General features: G+C 39.1%; 1 protein-coding gene across 1 annotated transcript in view; it reads right to left on the minus strand.

Annotated features, from left to right (window-relative positions):
* IMMT (inner membrane mitochondrial protein) overlaps nucleotides 1–27,807 on the minus strand; it is a 1,103,717-nt gene that overhangs the window by 181,918 nt on the left and 893,992 nt on the right. The gene's annotated exons all lie outside the window — the stretch shown is intronic.

A 27,807-nucleotide genomic window follows, 5' to 3' on the forward strand; every position in this document is an offset into this window, starting at 1 on the left:
ATTTATTGTGATTCCCAGAAAGGAGCAAGTTTGGAGTACCTTGTCTCTTGCAATTATCAGGAGATACTTCGGAACAGTAATGAGCCAGTTGTCTAAATATGAAAACACCTGGAATCCCTGCAGTCTCAAGTGAGTTGCTACCACTGCCATACATTTGGTGAACACCCAGGGGGTTATGGTCACACCAAAGGGCAGGACTCTGAACGGGGTAATGACTGGTACCTAGCTAGAAGTGTAGGAACCCTCCTGGAGTGTCTATTCATTTTTATGTGAGAAGTTGCATCTTGAAGGTCTATTGAGCACATCCAATCGACCTCATCTAGAAAAGGCAGTATGGACTGAACTGCGACCATCCACAACAGAGTGCTGAACTGATTTGTTCACATTGCTGAGATCCAAAATTGGTCAGCAGTCCATTGATTTCTTTGCACTAAAAAGACTCTCGAATAAGTTCCAGACCCTTTCTTGTCTGGTTCGATCTCCTGGATGACTATTTTTGTAGCAGCTTTTGTATCTCAAGTACTGCTTCTTTCCCCTGATTGGGTGGAGCATCAGAAAACTTTTGAGAGGATGGTGGCAGAAAATAACCTCTGGAAATAATTCTCTGCACCCAAGTATCTTTTGTGATATTTAGCCAGGCTTCTCTGAGGGAGAGATAAATGACCACTGCCTGCCTCCAGAGGGAGACAATCAGGCCTCCTTTCCGGAGCACTGATAGGGTCTGTCAGAGAATGTCTCTCAACCCTTGGTTTTGCGGACCACCTCTGCCATGTGGGCGGCATCTTCCATTAGTGTTCCTCCCTCTGCCTCTGGGGGAATCTTCTCCACATGGATCTTGGAAAAGTCACAGAGATTTTTTGAACCACATCTTTCAACCCCTTTGCTGGTTCCTAGAAAAGGTCTTTTTGGGGCGGGGGGGGGGGTCATAAAACCTACATCCATAGCTGATGGGGTCTATCCATACTTCTTGCACCTGTAGTGCATCTCTTTCACTTTGGGGCCAAACTGGAAAGATCTGTCAAAAGCAGCACTGACGAAAGAAGACTTAAAAGGTTCCACAGAATCACATAGGTGCATCCAAGTAAGTCTCCTTATTGAAATGCCTGAAAATGCCGGCCTTGAGTTTCCCTCAGCTGCATGAGAAAGAAGCCTCATGGATGAATTTGAGATGGACTGAAGGGCTGCCAACTGCGAGGCTACCAAATAGTATTTGACAGATCCTTTATCAAATCTCTCTGAAACTTTGTAAAATGTGCGAGATAGTTCAGTGACCTAAGAGCAAAGGCTGCTGAAGCATAAACACACTTCCCTAATCTGTCTGCAGCCCTGGACTCTCTTATTAGGGGGATGGAGTGTGGGACTGTTTCCGCAAATTCCTTTTTCGTGGCTGCCGCTATGACCATGGCATCTACAGATACACCCTTACTCCAGTGCTCCCTTCCTGATGAGTTGCCAGAATTCAATCTGGTCTTTTGGGGATGGTTCAACCATATAAGGTTATTCCACACCCGCTGAGAGATTAGTCAGTGGGTGGAGTCACCCAGGAGGTAAATGGGCCAGATCCAAATGCCCCCAGAAGCAATAATTCGTCTGGAGAAGGATTGAGAGAGCACCAACCACCCCATTGTTTGAGGATTTCCAGAATGTCTCCTAATGAGACGTCTTTGGATGGTAATCCTGGGGATCTGTCCCCTTCATCAAAATCTGATCTTCCATTACAGATTCCTTAAGAGAATCTAAGTGCCTCCTTTTGCACTTTCTCTTCTGGGGCACTTCCTCAGTGGGATGTTCCAGGGAAGTATTGGAAGACAGGGTAATGCCCTGCTGCGTAGTCTGGAGGGTTTGGCCTGGCTGCCCCTGCGGAGTTGAACGTAAAGTCTCTTGGTGCAAAAACACATGGGATGTAGAAGGTAGATCCCAAGTGAGAGAGATCCTCTGTCCTGCCGAAGCAGAGAAAACTCTCTCCACTACCTTGAAGGCAGATCATCCCAGGAAGAAGAGCTGATGGAACTGTGAAGTCATGCTTCTATCCCACCAGCTCTATCTCCCCTGAAGGCAACTCACCCGAGGCAGAGGCGAGAGCCGAGCTGTCCATGGTCAAGGCTCCAAGGGGCAAAGACAGCTCCAAAAACTTTGAAGTTGACTCAAGCACCTCAAATCCAACTGGGCCACTACAGCTCCGAGAGCCACTTGGCTTCAAACTCATTGGAGCCCGTCCTCTTAGAGAAAACGTCAGACCTGAGGAAACCAGTGGTCTCAAATCTGAACCAGATGGTCTCAGCAAACTCAGGTCCAAAGACTCCAAAATGAAGTGTCAGACCAGAGAAAGAGCAGTTACTGGAGGGGTAAGTCTAGTTAAGGCTTTCTCAATCGAAGGGGTCAGAGCTGGGAGAACCCCCATCTGAATTTGCACCTAGAGAAACTTAATCATTCTATTAATGTTCATGAAAGCAAAAGATGGTGATTTAGTCTGTCATCTCTCAAGGAAGGGAGATGGCAGTCTTGAAGGAACTGGGTCAGTAGAAGGGGAATATCGGACCCAAGGTGGAATCTTCGGAGCGAAAAACCCTGATCCAAAGATGTTTTAGACAAGACAGAAGACTTCGTATCCAGTCTAGATTTTTTAAAGATGGCTCCGAGAATAACTGCTTAGAAGAACTCTACTTCTTCAGGGACTTTTTAGGAGCATCCTTGGAAGATGCTTTGGGGGGGTGAGCCCCATATAAGGTTTCTGAAAAAGAACTTTGAAGCAATTTTAAAATAAGTATTTCTTCTGCCCATTAATGCACACAGATTAAAACTCTTACAAATATCAGAAAAAAGTAACAGCCAAGCGTGAGCAGGTACAAACCCTTTTATGCCAGGTCAAATAAAGCAGGATCCAAACTTGTAAAAAGAAATATGTAATCCACAAACAACTGACAGAGATAAGCGCTTTCGCAGTGATGCTTCTTCAGATCTATGACAAACACTAAAACTGCTTTCACCATATATACTGTTCCCAATCAGTGGCAAGCAATTAGTAAAACATTCCAAAGAATTTTAAAGAGACAAGAACTGTTGCAATAAAAATACATGGAATAAAATGCAAAGAATCAAATGTATACAACATTTGAAAAAGCATGTGTGAAAATCTTATATAAAAAAGCATGTTTTAGGAACATCTATAAAAACAAATATAGACAAAAAAACAAGTGTGCTCTTAAAACATATTAAAACAGTTGGTTCACTTAATATTCCTTCTCTGCCTTAATTTAGGTCTAATTGAGGCCCTTTCATTCAGGCCACATCCTTTATCTGCTTTTAGTAATATGATCCATTCTGTTTCTTTGCCCTCTGTACAGACTTTAATATCCCCACCTCTTGGATTAGGAGTAATCACCTCCAGTACCTTAAATAAAAATACATGATGTGTATTGTTCATCATAACATGTTTGGCCAAAGCGTTATGTATTGTGCCCTTTCTCATATGGTAAACATGTTCCCTCATTCGATCCCTCAGTGGGCGGTTAGTCTTCCCAACGTAGAATGAGGAACGTTTGACAAACAGCTAGATAAACAACATGGGTCATACAGTTAGCCTCTGCAGATATATAAAAACATGTTCCTGGCCTACTGGGAGGAGCACATACTATTTTGTGAAGAGATGTTTAAACAGCATGTCATCTTCTATCGACGCTTTGTTGATGATTTGTTTGTTTTGTGGAAGGGCTCACTAGACCAACTTCACAGTATGCTTACCATCATGAATAATTTGACAACTAGTCTCAAATTTACCATGAAACATTCACTGTATAGGATTGACTTTTTAGACATGTATATTGAAAGACTTAATAACAATCTTATAAATACAGGTGTATTTCGGAAGAGCTGCCACAGCAATACTTTACTGCTTAGATCTAGTATGCACCCACCCCATGTTTTCAGAAATATCATGAGAGGCCAAGCAATCAGAGCATCAAGGCTGAATCCTTTAGATGATGGCTTTGAAACTGAACTAAATGGCCTTAAAGACAGGTTATCTACTAGGGGTTAATATGGCATTAGGGAGATAAACACACACCTGAATGATATACATGAACTAAGACATACTAAGGGTGAACCTTATTTTGGACCGCATGAATCTATAACAGTCCCAAATAGTCATACTGAACGATCACAATATGTTAAATTTATTACATATTTTTCATCAGACCATTTAGAAATCAGAGAAATTATTAGAAAACATTGGGAAATCCTACATATGGATGATGACCTTAAACTGATAGTTGGTGAACAACCAGGGTTCTTGTATAAGAATAAAAACAACTTAAAAAGGAAGTTATGTTACCCCACACCTAGTTTTAGAGATAGGAAGGAAGGATGTACTAAGCCCTGCGGACATTGCAATTTTTGCTCTTGTATAGATAGTACTCCCCATTTCTTCCATCCAGACCTACAGAAAAGTTTTTATATATCTGCAGAGGCTAACTGTATGACACAACATGTTGTTTATCTAGCTGTTTGTCAAACATGTTCCTCATTCTACGTTGGGAAGACTAACCGCCCACTGAGGGATCGAATGAGGGAACATGTTTACCATATGAGAAAGGGCACAATACATAACGCTTTGGCCAAACATGTTATGATGAACAATACACATCATGTATTTTTATTTAAGGTACTGGAGATGATTACTCCTAATCCAAGAGGTGGGGATATTAAAGTCTATACAGAGGGCATAGAAACAGAATGGATCATATTACTAAAAGCAGATAAAGGATGTGGCCTGAATGAAAGGGCCTCAATTAGACCTAAATTAAGGCAGAGAAGGAATATTAAGTGAACCAACTGTTTTAATATGTTTTAAGAGCACACTTGTTTTTTTGTCTATATTTGTTTTTATAGATGTTCCTAAAACATGCTTTTATATAAGATTTTCACACACGCTTTTTGAATGTTATATACATTTGATACTTTGCATTTTATTCCATGCATTTTTATTGCAACAGTTCTTGTCTCTAAAATTCTTTGGAATGTTTTACTAATTGCTTGCCACTGATTGGGAACAGTATATATGGTGAAAGCAGTTTTAGTGTTTGTCATAGATCTGAAGAAGCATCACTGCGAAAGCGCTTATCTCTGTCAGTTGTTTGTGGATTACATATTTCTTTTTACAAGTTTGGATCCTGCTTTATTTGACCTGGCATAAAAGGGTTTGTACCTGCTCACGCTTGGCTGTTACTTTTTCCGATTATATTCCTCCTATACGGCTTAAGCGTTAACCTGACACAAGTTTAGACTGTCCAAGAAAACTCTTACAAATATCAGTCAACAATGAGATGCAACGAGCCCAAGCAATATATGCAAAGGTCATCTGCATCAGAGTAAATCAGCTTATATTTTTTAAAGTCTTTCTCCGACATTTAAAGAAATAAAGTGAAAGGTATGAAAGGCTAATGATACTCTATTTTTATAATTTTTATTGGGTAAGGAAGGAAAAGAGTAAAAGGGAGAGAGTACCAACAATGGTATGAAGAACTAGAAAAAAGTGTAAAGTTAGAAAAGCTGTACTTAAAACAGTAACAATGCTAATGAGAACACACTAGAATATGTATATATAGAAAAATTAGAAAAAAAAACAGATAATAATTCACTTATCGTAATCCAAAAAGTTAGAGAGAACAGCTGACCACATCCAAATGTGAAAGAGGCAAACGAGATCCGAGGTATGTTGGGGACAGGTGCATTATGGGTAGAGAGGAGCTTGAGAGTTCTAGGTGGCCATGAACTATAGTATCGGCCAAACCAGATCTTAGAATCAGATCCAAACCCAATGGTTGAGGAATGAATGAAAATTGACATCAGATAGCATCTTATGATTTTGCAATAGGGGGCGTTTTTACAACTCCTTTGCATTTCCATATTCATGCTGAAAGTCTTGAATTTGCATATCCACAGAGCACTGCTTTTCAAGGATTACTGTTATGAAAATGCAAAGCGCTGTACTATGAATACCTAACAGTTATCACAAGACACTTGTCATTTTCTTCAGTAAAATGTAATAATCCATTTCATCATTAATAAAGGGTGCCCAGCAATACATGGGTTAGTTGAAGGATTTATAAAAACCTTCAAAGCAGGTATAAAGAAATTGTCAAATATGGATAAAGTTTAGCTTTTTATGTTACAATATACAATAGCTCTGACCAATACTACAGAACTTTATAGTGAATAATGGGTGATTTGCCCCACATAAATAATTCCAATAAAAAGGCTCCATGAAACACTGTTTAGTCAATACCGTTCATTCAATATGGTCTTCCTTGTCTGTTGTCACGGAGATGCCCAAGCATAAGTACACAGGGAAAACTTCCTTTCACTATGCATTTCAGAATTCTTTGCACAGACTCTGAGGGGAGGAGGAAGGAATTTAGAGATGGAAGGCCATAAAACTTAAAAGGCAACATTTTGTAAACTGATTATATTATGAAGTAATGGAAAATGTAACAATATAACAATTGGAAAATCTAACCTATAAGGCACATAAGTAAGCAATTTTTATATTAATATATTAATTGCAAAAAAATAAACAGTTGCAAAGGATGCATGGAAGAATGAAATCATTAAACAGTCAACTACAAATATTTAAACAAATAGATGCATAAGTTACAAATTAAATTTATTACTTACCAAAACTATACAATAAATCTGTAGTTGTAAAATGTTAGGGTATTTTAAATGGATTCCAGTTATTAAATCCTGAATATTTTTAAACATTTAAAAAAATAAATAAAGCACATCTTGACAGAGAAAATAGTCAAACATTGGGACAATGTATTTCACTGATTTCCTTTACCATCTAACAGATTAATAAACCTAATAAATTAGCCAACCAAACTAACAATGCATGAGCGAACATTACGTTTTTTTCAAATTTGATTTTTATTGTATTGAACAGGTTAAGCAGTAACAAAAACAAAATAAAACGTAACATAGAACATTGCTACAATGAATCAGCAAGAGTGGCACAATCCTAAACACAGCAATGCACTAAAATTTTAAAGAAAAAAATATAAGTAAAACCCCTTATAGTTGGGAAATATGTTAAGAGTAGAGTGTAGCTGTTATTAGTTGTGGTGTTGAAATTTCAAGTGTAACACGTTTAAATCTAGTAGGGGCAAATATATACACTATTTACAACACAGACAGGAGTCCCCGTGGACTATGATGTTTGCAGATGACATTGTGACCTGTAGTGAGAGTAGGGAACAGGTGGAGGAGACCCTGGAGAGATGGAGATGTGCTCTAGAGAGAAGAGGAATGAAGGTCAGCAGGACTAATACAGAATGTGTGTGTGTGAATGAGAGGGAGGATAGCAGAATGGTGAGGATGCAAGGAGTAGAGGTGGCAAAGGTGGATGAGTTTAAATACTTGGGATCAATAGTTCAGAGTAATGGTGACTGTGGAAGAGAGGTGAAGAAGAGAGTACAGGCCGGATGGAGTGGGTGGAGAAGAGTGTCAGGAGTGATTTGTGACCGACAAGTACCAGTAGGAGTGAAAGGGAAAGTCTACAAGAGGGTAGTGAGACCAGCTATGTTATATGGGTTGGAAACAGTGGCATTGACAAAAAGGAAGGAGTTTGAGCTGGATGTGGCAGAGTTAAAGATGTTAAGATGTTAAGATTTGCACTGGGTGTGACGAGGGTGGACAGGATTAGGAATAAGTATATTAGAGGGTCAGCCCAGGTTAGAAGGTTTGGAGACAAAGCCAGCGAGGCAAGATTATGTTGGTTTAGACATGTGCTGAGGAGGGATGCTGAGTATATTGGGAAAAAGATGCTAAAGATGAAGCTACCAGGTAACAGGAAAAGAGGAAGGCCTAAGATAAGGTTTATGGATGTGGTGAGAGAGGACATGCAGGTGGTTGGTGTGACGGAGCATGATGCATAGGACAGGAAGAAATGAAAACAGATGATCCGTTGTGGTGACCCCTAAAAGGAACAGCCGAAAGAAGAAGATGATGATGATGACATTTACAGCATGGATGTCATCAGAAGTGAGGAATAAGGGAAAGTGTTCATACTTATAGTTGTTAGTTTGATTGAGGAGGGTATGTACTGCTTGTGGATGCATACTGTTTTCGTGAATGTCTTCATGAAGTGTAATTCTAGTGTATGGGTCGTGTGGGCTTTGCCATTGTGAAATGACAGACCACCAGGAAACAAATGGAAAATGCACCAAACAAGCCTGTATATGAACTCTGTTTATTGCAATAAAAACACACCAAGATTTAGCGCTTTCATCTTTCTTCTTACTCTATGCGATACGTGCAATGGATTCTACTGTTGGGAAAACGGAGAGGGCGTTGAAAAGCAGAATCTATGACCATGTATATGATGTTAAAAACAAGAAGGATACAAGTGTATTATACAGACATTCCCTCACTTGTTCTAATTTTAAAGGTTTTAAATTTGGCATTTTGGTTACTGTGGACATAGATTTGAGGGGACTGACTGGAAGAATGTATTAAGTAAAAAAAAAAAAGAGCTGGTTTGGCAACTCAGACTAGCAGCTAATTTTCCGCCAGGTATAAATAATTCCTTGACAATTCTTCCAGCCCTAAAAGTAAAAAATCTGTGAAACTAAGCATTTTTACATGCATTTCTGTGCCTGCATTTTTTAAATATATGCTGAAGGTATTTAATATACAACAGTGTTTTATTTGTAAAAAGCTAAGCTGGCTTGAATATTAACATCCTGTATATTTAATATTGCTGATGTGACTTTTTAGACAATACCATTGGCTCATTTTATCTATTATGTAACATGTACTGGTATAAAAATGGTATTTGAATCAATGTGCTTTATTCTGATGAAATCTTCTATGCGAAAGACAAAAGCACTAAATTTTGGTGTGTTTTTATTGCAATAAACTGAGTTCGTATACAGGCTTGTTTGGTGCGTTTTCCATTTGGCTCCCGGTCTTCTGTTATTTGCACTACACCAGATATTTGGATTTAGTCATCGTTTACTGTGAAATGACGTCAAACAGATTGCACTAGTAATACTGGAAATAAGCTCTTCTTGTTATTTAATCGTACAGAGTTTATGTGAGGAGATGTATTTTATTGCCATAGCTTTAAAATTATCCCAGGAGATTAAGGATGGGTTTAACCAATGTTTTGCAATAAAGTATTTAAGAAAGGCACATACTGGAATTAGGGTATGCTTACGTAGCCCTGTCAACGATTTAGGAGTTATGTTGAGGATTGTAGTTTCCCAAGAAAAGGTGTTTTTTTTTAGCCTATCTTTTTGAGTTGAGCCGAGGGAGCACCAGAGTTTATAAATGTTTTTACAGCTCCAGAAAATATGGAGTGCGTTAGCAAAAAGGACAGGCTATAACTTTGTTACATCTGAAGTTCTTAACAGCTGGAGTACGATAAGAATTATTAATCATAAGTTGTGTGTAGATTACGTTCTTAAAAGGAGTCAAGTTGAAAGTGTTACGTATTTGGATTCAGTTGAAATGTTATCATTTAATTCATCCCAATACCTAGAATGGAGGAATGACTATTGGTAATTGATACCTGATAAAAGCTTATAGGCTTGGGAGATCATATTTGTTCTGAGAGATAAGGTTTTAATGATTGTTTGAGTTGCCTTTATCCCATCTTCATCGATTTTGATGTTTGAATATTTGTGCGTTATTAATGATTTGAGTTGTCTAAGTAAGAGATCGCAGTTACAGGACGCATAGAGTTTGGTTCATAGTGCAGAAATGTTTAAGTTTGCAGGGTGGTAAATTTGCCAGACCGGGGCATTTTTGATTTGGGGGAATTTGTTGAAGTCCAGCATTTTACTATTAATTTTCAAGTTTAGGTTGAGATATATTGGTCGAAGAAATTAAAGATTATTTTGCTAGTTGAGAAGCAATTAATAATTGAAGAATATTTATTTTGTTTTTGATTGTGGGATGAATTTTGGCAATAAGGTTATTGTCTGGTTTTATGTAGGGAATAGAGTTGGGGTTTATCTTAAGTGACGATAGATAATTTTGCCAGATTTTAACCCAGGTTGGGGTCCGTGTGTGAAAGACTGAATCATAGTTTGAGATCTGGATGAGGCGGCTTGCATTTATTATGTTATATTAAAGGTTGAAGTCAAGGAGTCCTACACCACCTTTCTCTTTTGGAATTATGAGCTTTTTATAGCATACTCTGGTTGACTTTGGGAACCAAATAAATTTATAGAGGGTAGTTCCATTTTGCTAAAGAAGTTTTTAGGTATGTTTTAAGTTTATAGAGTTTAGGTGGAATAATATCCTGGGTAAAACATTAATTTTTATGATGGCTGTTTTTGATAGTGGAGATAAACTGGATATAAAAAGTGTATATACCCCTGTTAAAATGCCAGGTTTTTGTGATATAAAAAATTAGACCACAACAAATCATTTCAAAACTGTTCCCACCTTTAATGTGACCTATAATCTGAACAATTCAATTGAAAAACAAACAAATCTGTTAGGGAAAAATATAAAAAGCTTACAATAAGCTGGTTGCACAAGTGTGCACACCCTTAAACTAATAATTTGTTGAAGCACCTTTTGATTTAATTACATCATTCAGTCTTCTTGGGTACATACCTGCCATCAATTAAAGAGACTCTGTCTAACCCCAAATAAAGTTCAGCTGTCCTAGTAGGATTTGCCTAACATTTACTCAGTTGCCTAAAGCATCAAAGGGATTCCATTGTTGAATGGCATCAGTCAGGAGAAGGGCACAAAAAAATTTCCACAGCATTGACTATACCATGGAACATAGAGAAGACAGTCATCAAAAAGTGCAGAAAATATGGGACAACAGTGACGTTGCAAAGAAATGGACATCCCTCCAAAAGTGATGAAAAGACTAGTCAAAAAATGGTCAGGGAGGCTGCAAAGAGACTTACAGCAACACTGAAGAAGCTGCAGGAATTTTTGGCAAGTGCTGGTTGTGTGCTACATGTGACAACAATCTCCTGTATTCTCCATATGTCTAGGCTATGGGATAGGGTTGCAAGATGGAAGCCTTTTCTTACACAGAAAAACATACAGACCCAGTTAAAATTTGCAAAACAATACATAAAGTCTCCCAAAAGCATGCTAGAAAATGTGTTATGGTCTGATGAGACAAAGGCTGAACTTTTTTGGCCACTATAACAAAAGGTAGGTTTGGTGCAAATACACTTGGCATCACCAAAATAACACCATCCCCATGGTGAAGCATGGTGGTGGCAGTATCATGCCTTGAGGCTGCTTTTCTTCAGATGGAACTGGGGCTTTAGTCAAGGTGGAGGGAATTATGAACAGTTCCAAATACCAATAACTTTTGGCACAAAACCTTTAGGCATCTGCTAAAAAGTTGAAGATGAAAAATTCCACCTTTCAACATGACAATGACCCCAAGCATGCATCTATATCAACAAAAGAATAGCTTCACCAGAAGAAAATTCAAGTTTTGGATTGGGCCAGTCACAGCCCAGACCTAAATCCAATAGAAAATCTGTAGGGTGACCTGAAGAGGGCTGTGCACAAGAGATTCTCGCAATCTGACAGATTTTGAGTGCTTTTGCAAGGAAGAGTGGGCAAATATTGCCAAGTCAAGATGTACCATGCTGATAGACTCCTACCCAAGAAGACTGAATGCTATAATTAAATCAAAAGGTGCTTCAACAAAGTATAAGTTTAAAGGTGTGCACACTTATGCAACCATTTTATTCCACCAACAGATTTGTTTTTCAAATGAATTGTACAGGTTATAGGTCACATTAAAGGTTGGAAAAGTTTTGAAATGATTTGTTGTGGTCTCTCTTTTTATATCACAAAAGCCTGACATTTTAACATTTGTGTGTACAGTTTTTATATCGACTTTAGGTTGATATTCTTCCATCTGGTTAGATCTTGTTCAATTTGTTCCCAAGTTTTTTAGCAGTTTGGCCTTCGTCAGATCATGATGGGTACGTGTAAAATTGATACCCATGTACTTAACTGTGTATTTGACTGGTATATCAGTAGAGGGGAAATAGGATTTAAGTGTTTATAGGGATTTATTGGGAAGCTAGATGATTTTGAGGGGTTCATTTTGTAGTTTGCTGTGCATGAGAAGTGGTTTATTGATTTAAGGATTTTACGTAAGTCAGTGTTTGGTAATTCAAAGTACATGTTTAAATCATTTGTGAAGGCTGAATATTTTATTTCTGTGTAGTAAGTATTTGGAATATGGCGGCAGCTTTCTTAGGTAATGAGTAGTAGGAAAGGTTCCAAATATAAATTGAAAAGGTGGGGAGGGGGGGCAACCTTGCCTGGTTCCATTGGTTATTTTAATGGGTTGGGATAGTGTTTTACTTGTATAGAGTGTGGTGGTGGCATTGTTGTATAGCAATTTTATGATGTCAATAAAAGATTCAGGGAAATTAAAGTTTGACAGTCAAATATAGAAAGTTTAGGTCAACGTTTTCAAATGTTTTAGTGGTATCTAGAGGGAGAGCGTATCTCGGATATTTGTCTTTTGCCAGTAAGATTAAGGCATCAAGTGCGAGTGTGTTGTCACAGAGCTGTCTTTGTTTCATGAATCCAAGTTCTTCAGGGGAGATTGTTGTTGTCAGGGCTTTTTGCATTTCAACGTGCCAAGATAGAGGTGAGGATTTTAATAGCCACATTTATGAGTGCAACAGGTCTGTAGCGAAGAGGATTCATTTTGTCAGAGTGTGGTTTCAATATGAGGATTGTTTTTCAGTTATTGATGTATTTGTCTGTAATCCCATGAAGGATAATATAATTATATAGTTTTAGAAGGATTTTAACTAGTTGCTTGCTGAAAGTTTGGTAAAATTCAGCTACGAAACTGTCTGGGCCTGACACTTTGTTGGGTTTTAGCTTTTTATTGCAAGCTTTATTTCTTCAGTTGTGAGATGGCTAGTTAATAGTTTGAGTCAGTGATAAGAGGAAAAGTCAGATATTTTAGAAAATTGTTGTACGAGTCTTGGTGAGTTTTTGGGGGTTGTATATATGTCTTTATATATTTCCAAGAAGGAGTTGACTATGTCCGAATTATTGTAAAGGGTCTTACCTTTAAAGTTTAATTCCAATATGTTTCGTATACTTTGATATTGATTAATTTGGCTAATACTTTGGAGGGAACTTGGGCCCATTCGGAGTATCTGTAGGGCAGTCTCAACTCAACTAATGATTGGTTCTGTTGATGGAGTGCATATATATATATATATATATCTATACATATATATATATATATATATATATATATATATATATATATATATATATATTGTCTCATGCATTTTTTTTTATGCTAGGGCAAAGGAGTAGTTGTTTTGGAGCTTTAGTTCAATTTCTTTAAGTTGGTTCTCAAGATCTGTTCTTTGTTTTTGCTCATGCTTTATGTAAAAGGAGGCTTTCTGAATGAGGATTCCTCCAATAACTGCTTTGGCAGCTGCCCATTGTACATCATATGGTATGGTGCTGGAAGATGAGTCATGTTCGAGTTGCTCGAGATACAAGTTTATTTCATTTTTAACATAGTCCTTTTTTAAGAGATTATTTAGCGACCAGTTGGCAAGTCCTCTATTGATACTGTTTTGGTGTTCCGGGTTAATCTTTAGGGAGAACTTGGAGTGGTCCAATATTGTCCTTACTTCCAAAGCAAAATTAAGAATTTTATTTGCAAAGATAGATGAAATTAGAAAAATCAGTTCTGGACCAAACTTTATGATATGCAGAGAATTACTTGTCAGCTGATCTACCATGATCATAAACTAGATATGGGTCTATTAGGTTGAAATTACTTATAAGGTCTTGTAGAGATGAGGTAAGCTGGGGCAACTGCTTTCTATTTTTGTTTGAGCTGTCATTTACGGGGTCTATAAGGGTATTCCAGTCTCCTCCAATGATACAGTAGTGGTTTAGGAACTGTAGTAGTACACTGCATACTTCTTATATAAATGTGTTGGTTGGCATGGGCTGTAGCTATTGAGAAACAGGACATAGTTACTGACATGTGCATAGGAACAAGTAAAGTAACTCCATCGGCCATTAACGTCGGACTTGCTGACTAGAATTTCCCCTGGGAAGGATTTTTTTTTTTTTTATAAAGATGGCAATACCTTTTTGCAGGGTTACTACCAACTGATACAATCTGTTTAATCCAGTTTCTCGACCTGTGTTTTTCCCATTGGTCATTAGTTAGGTGAGTTTCTTGAAGATAAATATCAGATTTGCCCTGGTAAAATAAATGCATGACCAATTTTTCTTTTCTTTTTATCATGAAGACCATTATTGTTCCAAGAAGCAATTGTCATTTTGTTTTAAAATTTAGGTGTATGGGATTGAGATTTGTGTTTTTTTTTAAACGCAATATATGTTTAGTATAATGCTTAAGCTGATCTTAGCAAGTGTCATGTTAATTGAGGGACTTGTTGAATTAAAACAGGTGACATCCATGCATCCTACTACTAACTCAGTGCCAAACGACTTATCTCCCTGCATTAAATTAACACAATGCTGGTGGGAGGGTATGCTTTCAGTATAGGTTATGAAAAATGTGTGCGTTGAGTATTTATATGGCTGCAGGGAGATGGAAATAAAATGGACCCAAATGTTCCAAGTGTCGACAAACATTCAGCAGATTCCCAAAACTGCTCCTTATACGATACTTAACTGGAGGTTAGGGAGCACTTAGATTTTTATCATTGTTCTGCCTGTGTACAAAGGAGTCTTGCATAATTCAAATATACCAACCATGCAATGTGCTGTATTAGTTATGTTTAGTGAAGGGAGCTTATGCTACCATATAGCATTACTCGATCAAAGGGTATGAGGTGGAGGAGAGAATAGTATTTATATTTGTGTGATATATTCTATGCGTTGTTGTAGTTAAGGTATGCTGTCCTGTACATAACTAGGAAAAGCGCTTTACCTAGGGGTTTAATGTCAAGGTGAACAACTGCAGGAAATAGTTACTGCGTCTATTCACATATAGGAGAAACAGTGCTGCAAATTACACATATACAAGTAATAACAAGATTAGGTTTTAAGAACAAGGTAAAATACACATGAATACAAATGTGCCATTCATTTGATATTATGTGGCAGGATCTTATATTAGCTATAACCACGTTAAGAGAGCAGTAACAAAGATAGACTAGTTGAATAAAAGTGGAGTTATTCATTGAGAGAGGTTAACTATGAAAAGTGAAAGACTGTCTTAGTATCAAGAAAATGAATATTTCCACGGTTATTGAAAAGTATAACACTTTATAAATTTTCATGGCTTGTTAGATCAACAAGCCTACATAAGCAAATAGAAATATTGAACATTAAAAATAACTGGCTTTGCTTGTTTCAGAACCAAAAATCTTTGGGCGACATTACAGTTTCAGGTTTCTCAGTCATCCTGTCACTGGTTTTAAGAGGGGTTTTCTATTTTCAGTTAATCTAAGGAGATTTGACTTCCGAGTATTCTGCCTCTCCTCCCAGTGGTCTTTTGCTTCCCTTCATGGTATGGGAGTAGTTTTACCCATAGCCGTTGGGAGGAAGTGCTAGGAGAGCTTCCTGGGTTAACGGAACTTTGAAACAGCACTGGAAATCAAAGAAAACATCCATGCAAGTAGTATATACATTAAAATTTAAATATTTCTTGTTTGGGTTAATATGGGCTAGTACTCGACATGATGAGGGAGATGCAACACACTCGCAAGGATCATTTGGGGCTGTAGGGATTTCCGAATGCAGTTCCAGGTATGATGAGAGTCTGTTGATGCGGTTAAGCATGGACATGTTTCAGGTTTTCTAAATTTATAGTAAACTTGTGCAAGGTTTGCAATTATCCGTGCAGACTTATTTTGGTAGCACATTGTCTCAGCCAAAAAGCCATCCACTCTGATCTAAGTCAGCACCCAAATAAGACTTGCAGAACAGATTACTAGCAAGGTGAAATGAGTGTTTGGCAGGCCACTGCTTTCAGTCATCTGATATACTGCCAAAATGCTACATTAAATAAACAGTTGCTTACTAGAGTTGCACTTTCATTAATTGGGCAATTTGTTCAATGCATTGGTAAAAGCCATCTTTGCTTCTTCCACTGTCTGAGCCTGGAATTTCTTGTCGTTGTGTTGGAAGGATAACATTGCAGGATAAAGCATTTGAAAACATTATCTTTTTATTAATTAGGAACAAGCAGTAGGGAGCAAGAGCCTGTCTCTGCATTTTTATAGGTAGTGGAAGATCTTGAGAGTTATTTTGTGTCCTCTCCACGATGTTGATCTTTTTTGTTTGGCAGCAGCTAAAAAGCATTAAACATGAACTGCATTTAGCAGTTTTACATACACATGCCTTGGGTTGGATTCATCTTGAGATTTGCGTAGCGACCTGTGAGCTCATTCAATAACTATCTCTTTAGTTAAGGTTTTATTTTTGGTTATGGTTTTGAAGATTTCTTTCAGAATGATAGGTAATTTGAGTAATCAAACTTTTCAGGGACACCTTTTACAATTACTTCTACGGCTGCATGCTTCTAAGTTTATTTTTTGCTGTAGGTCGTTTATTACTTTATCATTTGATTTAATTGACTGCAGATCCTCTATTTTGGTTGTATTCTCCTTGATTTCCTTTCAGTGAGAATCAGTCTACCCACTATTTGGTCAAGGTTTGTTCTGAAGGAGTTCAGCTTTTCAGAAAAACTTTTTATATAATTTTGGTGAGGTTGTATGGCTGATCTCAGGTCATCTATTGTGTACGACAGCTCCGTTTTTGTTTTTTTCTGGGGAAGTGGAGGAGGATAGTTTAGCCTTTGTAATTTGAGCATCCATAGGATCTTGTTGGCTAGACATTTCCTGTTAATTATTTTATTCACCTTTTGTGGGTTTAGTTCTATTGTACTTTCTTTTTCAGGATATGATTTTCAGAGAGGGGCCTGGCCCCACACAGCTGCGACCATTGTATCAGTTGCTAGAAGGGTAAGTTGAATAATAATAGTCTAACTATGCAGTCTAGATTCAAAATGTAGCTGAAAGTAGCCTTTTTAGTAAAAGTTTGTATTAGATTGCCCTTAGAAGTCAAAACTGATGCTAGATGCGGGTTTTATTTAGCGGATGCAGTTATTTGTTGTAGGAGCAGCAGAGTGTGTATGCTGAATGCTCAGCGACCATCTTGGAAAAAACATTATGTTCTTGTTGATAGAATACACTGTGTAAATCAATGTATGTTAATCGTGACACTGAGTTTCATTTGACTTGACATATGAAGTAAAAAAAAAAAAAAATCCAAATAGCATAAACACAAATAAAAGCAGACATGACTTTCTATATTCAACCAACACATTAGTCTTGGCAGCTATGAAGTAAGAAATGGAAACAAAGGAATCCAACATGATCAAGTGTGGTATTTATTGCTTAAATAACAGACTCCAACTGCCGCCCAAGAGTCCCGAATCCTGAATATATAAATGAATAAAATCAAACCGACACAAAAGTACAGGAACGGAAATTGGCGGGGCAATACAGTCCACATACGCTATTCCAACCACTTCTGGTCACCAGTTTACACAATGTTCACTTCAACACAAACGAATTCAAAGTCCAATCTGGATGAACCTAGCTGTACTATCACAGGGCAATAGCTACACCTATGACAGGGTTGGGTGGCTCCCTCACTGGAACCAAACAAAGCAATTATCAACCCTCTGCGGACCACATAACATTCTATGTAGGTTAAGCAGATTCTTGAACCTAAAACTGGGTGTACTACCCACTATTCCCTGAATATCGGGATTAACTGTCAACAAATCCCAGTGCTTAAAATAGATGTCTTTAATTGCACTAACTTCTTGCGTATGATAAATTGACACTCTAGTTTCTTTTCTGATGGAAGCCACCTCATCCATCATATCTGTTCGTTCTAGAGTAATCTCACTCCTAGGCATAAAATATGGTGCTGCCCTGTCCTTCCTAAGGTCTTCGATCCCCATAAAGCCTCGCTCTATTTCTTGTAAATTATAAGATCCATCAAATAATTGCAGTTGTAAATTCAGTAGCTCATTCTGAAAACCAGTTTCAGTTAAGTCATGAGACTTGCATCATCTGTCCTCTTATTATATTATTGAAGACATACCTATTGCCCTATGATAGATAGTACAGCTAGGTTCATCCAACCAGTTACTCAGCGCTGCTATCACTTTTTTCCTAGAGCCACCTGTGATGCTAAACATGTGATCTATCTTGCCACCTGTCGGTCCTGTTTTATGTGGCAAGACTGACAGGCGACAAAGATAGGATTAGGGAACATCAATAATTATATTAATCCAAATTAAATCTGATAAAAATGCCCTGTCTCGACATGTTATAGAAACTTCTCCTGAACATGTGTTTAATTTTCTAGTTATACAGATAAATAGACCCACTATAAGGAGGGGTGACATAATGAATCAGACTGAACAAATTGAAACTAAGTGGATCATAGGACTGAGAGCAGACCGACCCCCTGGACTGAATGAGAGAGTACCCCTGAAACCGATACTAAAAGGGAGAAGGGTCAGGGTGTAGACCCAAGGAACTTATCATTGTTCATTGATTTTATACTAATGTCTGTGCTACAAGTCTATGAATGAAAGCTGAATGTATTAAGAAATTTATATTTTTAGGTCTGTGAATAATGGTTTAATGTTAATTTAATAATGTATATATATGTGTCACAAGTTTTAATGGTTGGAAAATACATTTTTGTGCGAATTTTAAGTGCTCTATTTAGAGTTTTAGTTGGTAGTAGGAAATGATGTCATTGTCAGCTGAACACATATAGAGTATATATAGGGTAGTTTGACTATGTGCTTTCTCTTGTTTAATGGCCTGAAGAAACCCTTTTGGGTGAAAGCGCTTGCCGAATTTTGTCAATGGATTAATAAAGTCAAATATTTTTAACCTGATCGGACTATGAATTTGTTTGTGTTGAAGTGAACATTGTGTAAACTGGTGACCAGAAGTGGTTGGAATAGCGTATGTGGACTGTATTGCCCCGCCAATTTCCATTCCTGTACTTTTGTGTCGGTTTGAATTTATTACTTAAATGCCTTTGTATATTTGTAAATAACTTTAAAGCAAACATCAATCCTCTTTACATCAATTCCTCATGGCACTGTAATTTGGGAGCAAACCGCATGGAAATAAATCCACCACTACCTAAAAATGTATAAGGATGATAAAATATTTAACCATACCTCTAACTGCAAACTTAACTTGATTTAACCAGTTTCTTTTTCACACCTAAACATTTAAATTCAATGTAACAATGTGATTATTTATACAGCAATTCACAGCAGTAGACACTTGAAAATAGTCTGAAAAGGTGTATTCAAAGACAATTAACCTCCTATGGCTTTTAACATTGAACAGTTCAACAGACGAGGTCAGTAGTGCAGCCAAATATAAACCATGGTCTTTTTCATCACTTTCTTATATCAACTAGGAACAATTAGATTACACAATGTGGCAGCAAAAGAAGAAACTTTCTAATTTGCCAGTTTGGATTGTATGTAATATGCAGCTGCGGTCTCATCCCTCCACGGGCTGCCCAACCCACATGATTCCATGACCTTTTGAATGCCTCAATGTGGATTAACTCCTCACTGTTATTAACTCAGGCAAGTAGTTGCTACAGAAAACAACTCTGTACGATGAAGCACTATCAGGTGCAGATAAACGTTTTTCCCTCCATCTTCATCATGATGATGATACCTCCTCTTTGATGCATCGCTGTATTTCTGTCTCTTTTTCCTATGCTGCATCTTATACAAGTAAATCCATCCACACCTGCCCCGGTATCTGACGAATACAAGTTCAACATTTCCAGATGTACTTAAGATTTCATTCCTCCATTTTACTTATGATTCTATGGTCTCGGAGTGCTTTCCAAATGTTTCACATTCCTTTCCTTATAAGATTTCTGGAACTCCATGCAGTCACCTACCATAAATTCCACCAGCATGTGAAAAAGTGGGAGGATAACTTCCCTATTCTTTGACTTTTGTTTTTTGTTAACTGGGTAAGAGCACTGGGTTAGACACAAGTGTCCCTTCCTTTACAAGGGGTGCAAGTGAATTGCTCAGAGTACCAGTTTACAGGTGGAAACTGACAGAATCAAGCCCAAGACCACAGGATGAAGCTTAATAGCTTACAGCGTTAAACCTCTGAGATAAACTGTAAGACAGACCAACACTGGGTGTTGATGGCTCCTTGGTCCTTTTAGTTTACCACTCTTAAATTAGTCACTAACTTTGGTGAGACTTTTGGACAGTTGTGTCCAAATGCAGAATTGTATTCTTAGTGAACTGAATCTCAACTGTCTCTTCTCTTCCCAACTGCATTTTCCCATCCATGCCTTCTGCATCATCTGCAAATAGGTTCAAGTCCATTAGTCACTCTGTTCGACATATCCAAAATGAAAATGTTAAACAGTGATGACCCAACCAGAGTTTTTCCTCAAAACCATTCCCAAACATAATAAAATACAAACTCTTATCACTCAGTTATTAAGAGTTTATATTTTACTTGGTGGCTGTCTGTTATTCATCTAGTTTTAACAACCTAACTTATTTCGGGAAGTCTTTACAATCCATTACAAAATATATTTAAACCTTCCACTCTACTTTTAGCCTGTGAGCACAGTCATTGGATTAGGTACTAAAACAAAAGCCTTATTAAAGTCCAGCTAGACCACATTCATAGGCATTCTCTCACCCAGTTTTTTTATTTCTCAGTCAAAGAAAGCAGGACATTTATCTGGTAGCATTTTTAAAACTTTGTTAGCCTAGAATATACTCTATCAGCCTATGAACAATGAAGTCATTATTGCTTGGGTCTTGAAGTTGGCTGTTCTTTAGACAAGCCTCAAGCCTTTTTCTCTGTATCCCCACAATCTTCCAAGCCATTTCTGTCAAACTAGGGCTATTGTCTATTGGTGGTCTTATCTTCCTTGAACATGAGGACAAAAAATGCTTTTCAGTCATCTGGTACCGCCCAGCTGACCAGAGATCTACAAAAGAATTTTGTGAGCAGTTCTGCCACGAACACTTATCAATTTATTTAATAATTTATTTTGAATATCTGGAGTGTTCTGAATGGGAATACATCTCTCATCTGTGCACTGCCCTCTATTAAGCGGACTTGTTTTTCAGTGCTCTTCGCTCTACCAACTCATATCCATCTCTCTTCTCCTCCTCCCCAACTTGGTACCCTCACCACTGTTTTGAGAATACTAACACAAAGAACTTATTCGGTACTTCAGCACAGTCACTATCATACCTAAACTCCTTTTCATCCTTAACCTATTTAGGTTGTGTCCCATTTCTGCATCTCTAAAACGTACCTGAAAAATACTTTCGCTCTCCACTGTACCTCCTGGGTTAACTTACTTTCTAGTCCCACATTAGCATTCCTCACCAATTCAGTCATATCCATCCTTGCCTTAACTTCTAATAACAGTATACCTAACTTACCTCATTACTGCTGAATTTTACCTTCCTTTCAAAAAATAGACATACATACCCTTCAGAACAGAATTTGGCCAAAAACATTGAAAACAACTCACCAAAAACAGGATTCTATCCCTTGCAAATCTCATCTGAAAAGGGTATTTTTCAGATTTTTAGATCTGGAGAAAGGGAAACGTACATATGTCATTTGCTCCCTCCTCTTCTTGACACTCCAAGTTCCTTTTGCACTTCCAATCTAAGCTGTAAAGCTACCAAAATGATTTACTTTGTCTCATGTTGTTGAAAGTTTGAGTAAGTGCAGTTTCAGAAAGCTGGAAGAATGTCAACAAGACATTTTGTCAGCTCTTCATTCCTTAGAGGCATACCCAGATTTAGGGACCAGAGAACCCTGGGGTCACTGGAGGCCCCCTGGTCCTAGGGGGGTAGCCAATCATAGCAAGCTGTCTTATTTTGATACTTTGTTACATGTTGGTTAAATCAACAAACTCTAGACCAGCAGTTCTGTGTACTAAGTAAACCAGGAAGTTAATAATTCACAGGATGAAGAATCTTGGGGACTGGTACCATTTCTTCTTGTTTAAGATTCAGAGATGCCACTAGTTACAGTGACAGTTTTGTCAAGTAGTAGGTTTTATAATGTTATTAAATGTTTCATCACTAACAGTTAAATCTTGCTGATGATCACTCTCTCCACTAAAACTAACATCATAGTTAGCTTTAGTCATCTGCAGTACACACAGCAGGCACCCTCCGATCATCCTTGACTGTGTGGGGTCCACACAAAAGCTGTTGGTTGGAGAAAAAAAGGTAATTTATTCATTAAAACAACAGCAGAGAAGTGTGCCCAACAGTAATTCAAACCAAAAACACAATTGCACACAAGTCCGATACCAATAAAACGGCCACACAAAGCCCGAGGAGTGCTCTCTTTATCCAACTTCCTTTTGCCAGAGGGGTGCTCTCTCACGATAAATCTGGTTAGCAATGAATGAACATGAGTGAGGTAAGCACAAGAGATCAGCAGCCCAGAGCTAGAAATTTCAGTGCTTACCTGGGATTCTAAGAGCAGCAAATAACTTCCAATCTTCAGGGGCGGTTTTCTCTTTCAGAAGTTTTATAAATACTGGCAAGACAACAAATACTAGAACTCTTAACTTCTTTGTTAAAGAATTATGGGCAAAACCAAGCATAACGGGGGAATAAAGGACCAAAATAATTTTTAAGTATTACTCCAATTCATTTAAAAAGTTGAAAATAGATTTTGCATCAAAATGCACTTTGAGCAATAAGTACGAAACTCTAATTATGGTATTACTGTCTATAATCCTGAATGATTTAGCAGGAAATCAAAAGTTGCACAAAGGACAGAGAAAAAAAAAAAAAAAAAAAAAAAAAAAAAAAAAAAAAAGGAGGCAAAATCAAGGTCATTCTGTGAAACCATGGATTGTGGCAAGTACGCATTACTCCTCAAGGAGGTAAATAAAAGTGACTTACTACCGCTCTTGCTTGACTGTTACAACAGTCGTCGCCGATCTCATTTGGCAATTGCACTGTCATATAATGTATTGCTAAATAGTGATGTCAGTGTAAAGCTAGTATTACTATGGCATATGCGTGTGTGTGCGCACCTTGGGGAGGGGGGGTGTAGTGTAAGAGTAATAAGTTGGGCTATAATTTATTTCACTTCCTGTCACAATCAGCAGCATTGCCAATATCCTGGTGTGTGTGGGTGGTGGTGGTGTTTGCAGTGTATTTAAGAGTAACAAGCTATTTGTATGCTGATGCATTGTGTGATGGACCCCGTGACATTGTCATATTGTTTGTTTCGGTGTGGGTGTGTATGCGTCACTGAGCGTTATCTGTGTACACACCACACACAAACACAATACCAGGCATATACAGAACTCTCTTGTATAGCAATGAAAAAAATGCAGTTAAATATATCTTTCGGATATATCACAGAACATTCAGACCCTTAGAGTTTCTAGCAATCTGCTGCACCAGCAATCCAGGCTGATTCTGACATGGACATAGTGGTGTCATCTGCCCTCAACTATACCTATTCTAAAACCATCCCTGATCAGAGGTGTGTACAGAAGGTTGCAGTAGTTTGTGTGGGGTGCTGAGGATGGTTTGCTCATTACTTTAATTTTCCTCACAGTCAAACCACAGAGGTGTTCACATGAGGTTATTATAGCTTGTATTGGGGATAGTTTGGTCATTGTGTCATTTATTTCTCCTATAGACCTCAAAGATGTACAAAGAAGGACATTATAGCTTGTGTAGGAGTATTAAGTCAGAATAGATAATTGTGATCTTTATTTTTTTAAACATTCCAAATCGTCGCACAGCATGCAAGAATACAGCTAGTTGCCTTTTGAGGGTAGGAGTGAGGAGGCATGTATGTACATGTATGACAGTCACTTGAAATACATGACTATGGCCATTTTAGCCTTTGCTTTTATCACACTAACGCAAAACTGATGTACAGACCGACTTTGGGGGGGGGGGGGTTTGAAGAGAGGCAGAAAGTATTCCCAGGCAGAATTTATGTATCCTCACAAACTTCTGTCTTATTTTTCTGTAAGCTATTGTTTTGTCAGCTTTGAACATTCAGCCCTCAACACAACTTATGCCTTCCTTGGGGGGGGGGGGACTAAGACTGAAGTTTATTTCTTATTCATGATTTTGGTTCACCTCACCACTGGATCAAAAGGTTGGGAAAATGCTCTAAAATGCACCTCAGAGTATCTGTAACACTATGACTTCTAGGGTCACCCCAGGTTAATTCAGTTATTTCATAGGTTCATAGGTTCATACTAGGCTATCTGCCCTAGGGCATTTATAAGCCTAGCCCGGAGTTTTTTGTGGCTTACGCCACCCCTTTCGATTGAAGGATATTATGCCCATTATTTTGCTGTGCCTCTGTCAAGCAGTGACACTGATGTAATCTCTGGGGTATACCTGCGATCTCCCATCCATTGGTCAAGATTTCTCTTGAACAAAGCCAGCGAGGTGCTCTGCCTCACATGTACCGGGATTTTGTTCCACAGCATAGGGAGTCTCTGGGTGATTAATCTGTCCCTCCAGCACGTCCTATTTATGACCGTGTCAAGGTTTAAGTCTCTTGCTCTTGTAGATCTGATGGATTTAGATTTTTTGAGGTGAAGCATGTTCATTAATTCCGGGTTGGACATGGCCTTGTATGTCAGGCACAGGTCACCTCTGAGCAGGCGGTAAGCGACTGAGTAGTGCTGGAGCTCCTTCAGTCGGGCAGCATAGGACATATTTTTGAGACCCTTTATCCTTTTGGTGAGGAACTTTTGGGGCCTTTCCAATTGCTGCAGGTGTCGAGTCAGATACATTCCAAATGGGGCGTTGTACTCAAAAATCGGTCTGATGAGTGATGAGTACAGGGGGATGATGACCTCCCTTGACCTAGATGTGAAACCCTTCATGATCAGGTGGGCAATGTAGAAGGTCTTCCTAACAACTTTGGCAACGTGGGTGTCAAATGAGAGGTTACTATCAACCTGGGTCCCCAGATCCCTGATGACCTCTTCTGTGCTTAGTGGATTGCCACCTATATGGTAGCTAGGGGTAACCTTGTTTTTCCCAAAGGGTATGACTATGCATTTTTTAGCGTTTAACTTTAGGCCATGGCTTTGGCACCAGTTATCTGTTTCTATGAGACCCTTCTGAAGGATATCTGTGTCTGATGTGTTTTCAACTATGGCGCCCAGTTTGCAGTCATCTGCAAACTTTGTCAGCCATAATCCTCCTGTGCTTGCCTGTACTTCCGAAAAGTAGATGCCGAACAAGAGCGGACCCAGGACCAAGCCCTGTGGGACACCGCTTGTGACAGGCTTGGAATCTGACATGGCGCCAGCAACTCTAACCCTGTGGGTTCTGTCACTTAGCCAGTTTGCAACCCATCTTGTGACGTATGGGTTTACTTTTAAACTGGTGAGTTTTTCTATGATGCCTGAGTGGGGTATCGTGTCGAAAGCCTTTGCCAGGTCAAGGTAGGCTGTGTGGACTGCCTTGCCCTCATCAATGGCCTTGGTGACTGTTTCGAAAAAGTCAACCAAATTTAAAAGGCATGATCTGCCCTTGACAAAGCCAAATTGGGTTTGATCCAATGTCTGCAGGTCCCCTATGTCTTTATTTATGAGTTCCATAATGATCCTCTCCATAGCTTTGCAGACCAGGCTTGTCAGGCTGATGGGACGGTAGTTTCCAGGGTCGGTGGAGGCACCGCCTTTGTGTAATGGGACCACAGTAGCCGTACGCCATTCCTTGGGTACGTATCCTGAGGTGAGGCTAAGATTAAACAGCTGCCCTAACTGCGGGTTTAATTCCTCAATGAGCTCGTGGAGCACACAACCGGGGACACCATCTGGTCCCATGGATGCTGTGTTTTTAGCCTTGGAGAGAGCTGTTCTTACTTGATCATGAGATGTTTGGAAGGCTACAATCCTCTGGTATAGATATTTCTCCTTTTGGGGGGGAGGGGGGGGAGAAATTTGCACTGAACCTGTCAGCCAGTATGTTGGCAATGTCTGTAGGTTCAGTGATCTTTACATCATTTTGAACCAGTTCTGAACATATCTGGGAGTTTCCTCCCAGGTTTCTAACAACTAAAAAAGGCCTTGTGATTGTCTTTTGAGTCCGTGGCAATTTTTCTTTCAAAATTTGCTTTGGAGGATTTTATGAGAGATCTTAGTTTTTTTACTTACGATGGATCAAGGGTGTCTTCCCTTTTGAGGATTTTGCTCTATCTTGTAGTAGCTTTCTCCTTTTGTTGTAGAGCTTGTTTATGGCTGGGGTCCACCAGACTGGACGCCTGCCTTTGATACAAAGAGTCTTTGTTTTGTTTGGGATTGCCTGATCCATGCAGTCCTGGAGGTGCTGGTAGAGGGCATTTGTAAGTGATTCAGCGGCTTTAGTGATGGTTTCCGCTGGCTCAGGGGCCTTGAAAGAGACCACACCAGTCCTAAGAAGTGTGAAGTCGGCTTTAGAGAAGTTCTTCACTGTGGTCTTTTTTATCTGGGGTGGGGGCGGGATGTGGACTTCCAGTGAGATTAGTTTATGATCTGATCTCACCAGTGAAGGGTATACCTCCGGTGTTGAACATTGTGACCCCATGTTTGTGATGATGAGATCCAGTATGTTTTCACCTCTTGTGGGCATGGTGACTAGTTGTTCCATGGTATTAGAGTTTATGAACTCTAGGTACCTTTGGGCTAGAGTGTTGGGGCTTGAGTAGTGATCCCAGTCTATGTTCGGATAGTTGAAATCACCTAGTATGATGGTGTTTGGGGTTACATTTATCCCCTCCAGAGTTTTCAGGAATGCTGTGTGAGGTTCCTGAGTTTGAGAGGGTGGCCTGTAACATGCTACAAATTGCAGAGCAGTCTTGCCTACGGTTACTTGCACCTGGATGGTCTCCGATGCATCGTGCGTTGCCACCAACCTGGAAGTGAGGGTGTCTTTGATGAATATGGATACCCCTCCTCCTTTTTTGGTGTTGTCTGGATTTTGGGGACGGAACGCATGATATGAGGTAAAACCTGATAGTGCCGGGGTGCTCTCAGGAGCCTTGAACCAGGTTTCAGTCACAGCACAGACATCGATGTTCTCCATACTGAGAAGGGCTTCGAGTGCATGCATCTTGAGGTTGAGACTTCTGGCATTGAGCAGCATTACCCTTAGTTTTTTTCCTTTGTTTTGTTCTAGGGTGGTAGGTTTAGAATTTGAGCCTGGCCTAAAAAAGGCACTATGGGGGTGGCAAGAGCCTTTGCCAATATCCGGAAGCCCAGGGGTGACAGGTGCAAGCCGTCCCTTGCGAAGCAACGTGGCTTGTCCAGCATGTCATCTCAGGCAGACAGACATTGGATCCCCTTTGAATGACACCAGTGATTAAGCCAATTATTAAAGCTGATCACCTTGTCTTTGTACTGTGGCATCATTCTTGGTGAAGGTAGGATACTGCTCAAGGTCAGGGTCATACCTGCCTGGGCTACATAATCAGAGAGCTCCTCTATGTCCCTTTTCATGTAGTCCAGGGAGGTGCGTCTCAGGTCGTTCACTCCAGCATGGACAATGACTGAGTCATACTCGTACTTGCTGTCGAGTGACCTGAGTGCTTGCGTTGTGGCGGATTCTAGCGCCCGACAGGCAGCTTACTGTGACCTTCTCCTTGCTCAATCTGGTGAGTGGGACGTCAGTGTGTCTGACTATGGAGTCACCTATGACAAGAGTGTCTGGCATTGTGTTTGGCCTTAAGG

This window comes from Protopterus annectens, chromosome 2.part1, assembly GCF_019279795.1.
Source record: "Protopterus annectens isolate FY-2018-M chromosome 2.part1, PAN1.0, whole genome shotgun sequence".
NCBI lineage: Eukaryota > Metazoa > Chordata > Ceratodontiformes > Protopteridae > Protopterus > Protopterus annectens.